This window comes from Rhododendron vialii, chromosome 5a (genome assembly GCF_030253575.1).
Source record: "Rhododendron vialii isolate Sample 1 chromosome 5a, ASM3025357v1".
Classification (NCBI taxonomy): Eukaryota; Viridiplantae; Streptophyta; class Magnoliopsida; order Ericales; family Ericaceae; genus Rhododendron; species Rhododendron vialii.
Genome location: NC_080561.1, coordinates 39,939,939 through 39,944,900, shown reverse-complemented (window position 1 = coordinate 39,944,900; position 4,962 = coordinate 39,939,939). Strand labels below are relative to the sequence as shown.

Here is a 4,962-nt window from a genome sequence, read left to right as displayed (position 1 = left end):
AAAGACAGGCCTCCTCCTGGATCTATATATAGAGGGCTCACAGTTTAATTGGTACACTCAGCTATTTATTTACCCAAAAAACTACTAAGAATTTACAATCTAGTGTGTAGGTTTAACCTTGCTGTTGTGGGGCCAACTCGAATGTATTTCTTCATTTAATATAAATTTCTGGAAACCTCTCCTCTTTCAGGTTTTATTGGCATGTATTGCTTATTGTTTAGGGCTGCACAACATGCTTACCAGAGAAGTTTACATCGTAGAAACTCTGGCGTACGTAAGGGGACAAAGACAAATCTTGATAGAGGTTTGTTAATTCTTGGTGAACATAGTGTTGTAGTCACAGAATTACTTTTCAGTAGGATCCTTTGCTTACATTCTTAATTCTTGCTCAATACTTGCGTTCTTAATCTTCACTCACAAATTTTAATTGTTTGAGATATTTTACTTGCTTTCATGGCAGTTACCGTTTGAGCAGTAATCGAAAAGACTAACTGTCGGATTCTTCATTTACCGCCAACAATTGCTTTATACTCTAATCATAAACCCCTTGATATATAGAACCCAACTGTTGGTACCGAACTTTTGGGGTACCGAAAATGTACAACGGTTTGCAGGGTTCATTTTTTGGTCTCACATGAATAATCTGATGCAGGCTGATATTTTGATTATTTTAGAAATATAGAAATCTTAATTTATTATTTTGAGTTTAGCATTTTAGTAGGAATATTTTATTTTAGTCAAGATTTTTTATACGTATTTAATTTTCCTAGTTTGATTTGATCTAGTATTCTTATTTTGTGTAGCTTTCTTGGTCAAGAAAAATTAGGATTGATTTTATTTCCTTATGTTTATTTTCTTTTTTAGATTTTAAGAATGCTAGGCTTAGGAATTCTATTAGTATAAATAAGGTTGTAAGCCATAGGGCTAAGGAGTTGTTTTATGATTTGATTAATGAAAAGTGAGAGTTTTCTCATTATCATGTGTTCGTGGAGGAAGTACCTCTAGTTCATACTTGTTCATGATTGTCTTTGTTGTGCATTCTTCTTTTTCGACACGCCTCCCTACATCATAATCCGAGCGTTTATTTGTTAATTTCAGTAGCTTTACGAAAAATCAACTCAATTGAATATATATATATGCATGTAAGTGGTTGATCCTAACTTCAAATTGTCATTCAAAATTTAGGATTTGAAAAAATTCAACGTATCTAATTGAGCTGATTTTTTACAAGGCTGTTCAAAACATCATTTCAAAATTAATGAATAGTACAGATTATTTGTATGGGACCCAAAAGTCGGCCTTGCAGGCTACGACTATAAGCCATTGTACATTTTCGGTACCTTTCAGCACCAGTGATTAACTTTTATTGTTTGAAAAAATTTAAGGGCAAAAGTGGAAAACCTTTATTGATTTTTTGACAGACCAACAAAAAAGGCTGCACAATGATAGAACCTAAAAGTTGTCATATGTGAAAGTTGTCATATGTGACAGACCTCAAATACGGCTGGACGTGAAGGAGAATGTTAAGGAAATAGAGTCTCAAATTACTTGGAAATAGAATGAATGATTACTTAATAATATTTAAGACCTCTTTACTTATTGCCAATTAATTTTGAGATGAACATGAAGTTTTAACAGGTTCACACCAAATATGGATAGCCTCCTTTATATGATATGAAATATACTTGTGGGTGTGTGACCTTGTCTAGCTCAGACTTAGCCAAGCCCTCTTACTAAGAAAGAACGCGCGTGTGAAAGGATAAAATGGGATACAATGCACCATACCTCCGCCACCTCAACTACCACCTCCACCTCCACCTTCTCCTCCTTGTACTTGAATTGGACTATTTGCCGTCAACCATGGCCACAGGAGTGAGTCCTTGGAGCTAGGAACGTCGATCATCCGGGGGGTAAGTTCCAACTCTGTTTGTCTTTCCAAATGCTGATTCATGATCATTGTCTTGATTTTCATCTAGGATTCACTGATAGTTGTGGTGACTCAAATAAACGATTTTGTTTCCTTCCTGAAAGTTCCTTAACATGAAATATTCGATGGCTAGTGAAATGTTTCTCTGTAATATTTTGTTTCCCAGGTAATTCAGACCCCGTCCACCCCAACATACAGAAATACCCGTTGGAAAAAATATGCGGAATTTCCCACAAGTAAATCACGAAGGAAATAAAATAAATGCAGCGAAGGTAATCCAAATGCGCAAACCACAAACCAAACAAACACAAGGAATTTTTACGTGGTTCCCCCAAAATGTGAGGTACGTCCACAAGACCGGAGTCCGATTCCACTATCAACAAAGGTTCTTACAAATAGGTTTACAAGAGATACAAGATCTCACACACCTTAAGGTGTATCAAACAAATACAACAACTAAGAGGAGAAGACTTCACAAAAATAGATGAACAAAACCCTCCAAAGTTGCCAAAATGGAGAGCCTAAACCAGTAACGAATCTGCCCCCAAAATGGAATACGAGAAAGCTGTTGAAATAGGAGAATAAGATCTGCACTTGGAACTTTTCTTTTGGACCGTAGCACTCGCACACGCTGCACTTGCTCTTGACCACCGAAATACACAACCACCATAGTGCACTATCTCTCGGTTTTTCTTTTTCCAGATAACCACACAAATATGCTTCCAAGGGAAGCTAAGTAATCTCTAACAAAGCATGTGCAAATCATGTGCCATTGTGTAGAATGTTCCACAAAATTGGCCCACAAAAAAATATAATTCATTTGGGCCAAACAAAATATTATTGGGCTAACAAAATATTGGACTTCCACTAAAGGAGGGAACCCAACAATACCCGTACCTGCCTCTTGCCCCAGCTAATGCTCAAAATAAAGATCAAACTAACAAGGGTAATGCTAGCTGTACAAGAATATCCTACACAATGATATGGCAAATCTTGCTTTTTGAAAAATATCAGTACTGCTACACCATTCTGGTCAAGAATCAAAGTATATAGAAATTCTGTAAGGGTAACGTTTTCCAATAAGAAAGGTGTAATCCTAGCAAATTCCTCCTATGAATTCTATTGGCTTTTTTACTTTTTTTCGTTTGTCCTATGAAATCTGGATATCTGTCATAATGGCTAGGTAAAATGAGAATTGTTTTTCTTTTTTATTTATGAATGCAGGAGAGTAGCCGATTGACGAAATGAACATGCCATATTGCGGGGGAGAGTACCAGTGCCAATGTCCCCCCCTCATCATTAATTGAATGCCCATTAACTTTAGAACCAGAAGGCTACAGGCAAATCAAGAAGAATCTAGGTCCGGTTATTCGCCAACGCCTGAGGGAATTGCCGAAGAAAGCAGTTACTGTTGAATCTGCAATCAAGGCCGCTCACACCATCGATCTTCTGAAGCTTCTCAATGAATCAAGGACCGAGCTGAACACTGTTCGCGAAAATATGCAGAAAGGAGCTCAGCAGCTGACAGATGCCTTCCTCAAAATTCCAGAGCTAGCTCATGTAACAAATTGGGGAAAAACCGCATCTTTTTTTTTCGAGTAAAGAGAGAGGCTGCTATGTTATAGTTTGCCATGTAATAATTGAGTTAATGGATAAATTGTCAGTTTTAACTTACCTACAACTATATTTTGTATATAATGTTTGCCACTCTTTACAAATTACAACCCGAGCTGTAGCTCTTTTTGGTTGAATGAAATTAGAAATTGAGGTCCTATTCATTTATAGAGAAAGATTCAAAGACCAGTTCTATGATATCAAAACACGAGAGACATGATACGTAATAACGGAGGAAGTTGCCGTTGCTTTCACTTTTCACTGCCTGGAAACTTTAGCCGGTTCACAACTTCCAAGAGTCATCTATACCTCATTCTCATGAGTAATGACTTCATGCATGTGCTGTGTGATGTGATCACAGTCTTTATTTCCTTATCAATCATTAGAAACTAGCTAGAACAACTTCATTTTTTTCAATGTTAAAAGCGCATACTAGTAGCTCATCTCATGTCCAACAAAAACAATTAAAATCGTTCATTTTTGGAAAATGACTTTTTTGGTTATTCAATCCCAGTTTTATATTGATTTTATCACGGATTTTAACCGTGATTGAAAATGTGAAAAGCCCATAATGCAAAAAGGAGCTCTTGGACTCTTTTTTCACTTCCGACCTAATGTAAACTCAAAATCGATGAACACGTTCTATGGGAATGGATTCTAGAATCAGGGTGCCAAACACCCAAAAATGGGATAATGAAAATGAGCATGCCACTTGCAACTCTCTTTAGGCCCTATGGAGAGAGAGAGAGAGAGAGAGAGAGAGAGAGAGAGAGAGAGAGAGAGAGAGAGAGAGAGAGAGAGAGAGAGAGAGAGAGAGAGAGAGAGAGAGAGGCCGATGAGAGGGATTGATGTTACATGGCTGTGTGTTGTCAAGAGTGTCAAGACTCATGTTCTGCGTTGGGAGTTTGGGACCATTAATTACTGGTAAGAGATGGAGTAACAAAAATATCTGAACAATTAATTGTCGAGATGGACGATCCGACCGGATGTGCTTGGCAAGTTCCCAGGGTCTAGCTAGCTCGAAAAATGTAAATTTATCTACTCCTTAAGAAAATTGTCTTATATATTATCGATAACTAAAAGGAAAACTACAAACAATTAAGGTCACTATTTATAAATTTAAAAAGAAAAAAGATTTAGGGACCAAGTCTATAGTATACAAAACTTTGAGGATAGAGGAGGTTGCTGTTTAAGTTCCCACCGCCTGAAGACTTTTCTTCCTCACTTCATGGGTAATTAATTAAGGTCATCCACACCTCATTTTCCATGGCATCACTTGTGTGATGTCAATCACCTAGCTTCATTGCCTACTGTATGATTTCACGTGAATCACTCCACAACACACCAAACGGGTAGGCATCAAAATGGAAGGTCGGTCATGATAGGTGCGTAAATATTCACATTAGCGCCCCGTAATTTAT

At 37.2% G+C, this 4,962-nt stretch overlaps 1 long non-coding RNA gene across 1 annotated transcript; it reads left to right on the top strand.

Moving 5' to 3' along the window:
* The first annotated feature begins 2,865 nt into the window (after positions 1–2,865).
* On the top strand, positions 2,866–3,601 carry LOC131326652 (uncharacterized). Its single transcript, XR_009200070.1, has 2 exons — positions 2,866–2,993; positions 3,152–3,601. It is a non-coding gene; the product is annotated as an uncharacterized LOC131326652 (long non-coding RNA).
* The last annotated feature ends 1,361 nt before the right edge of the window (positions 3,602–4,962 follow it).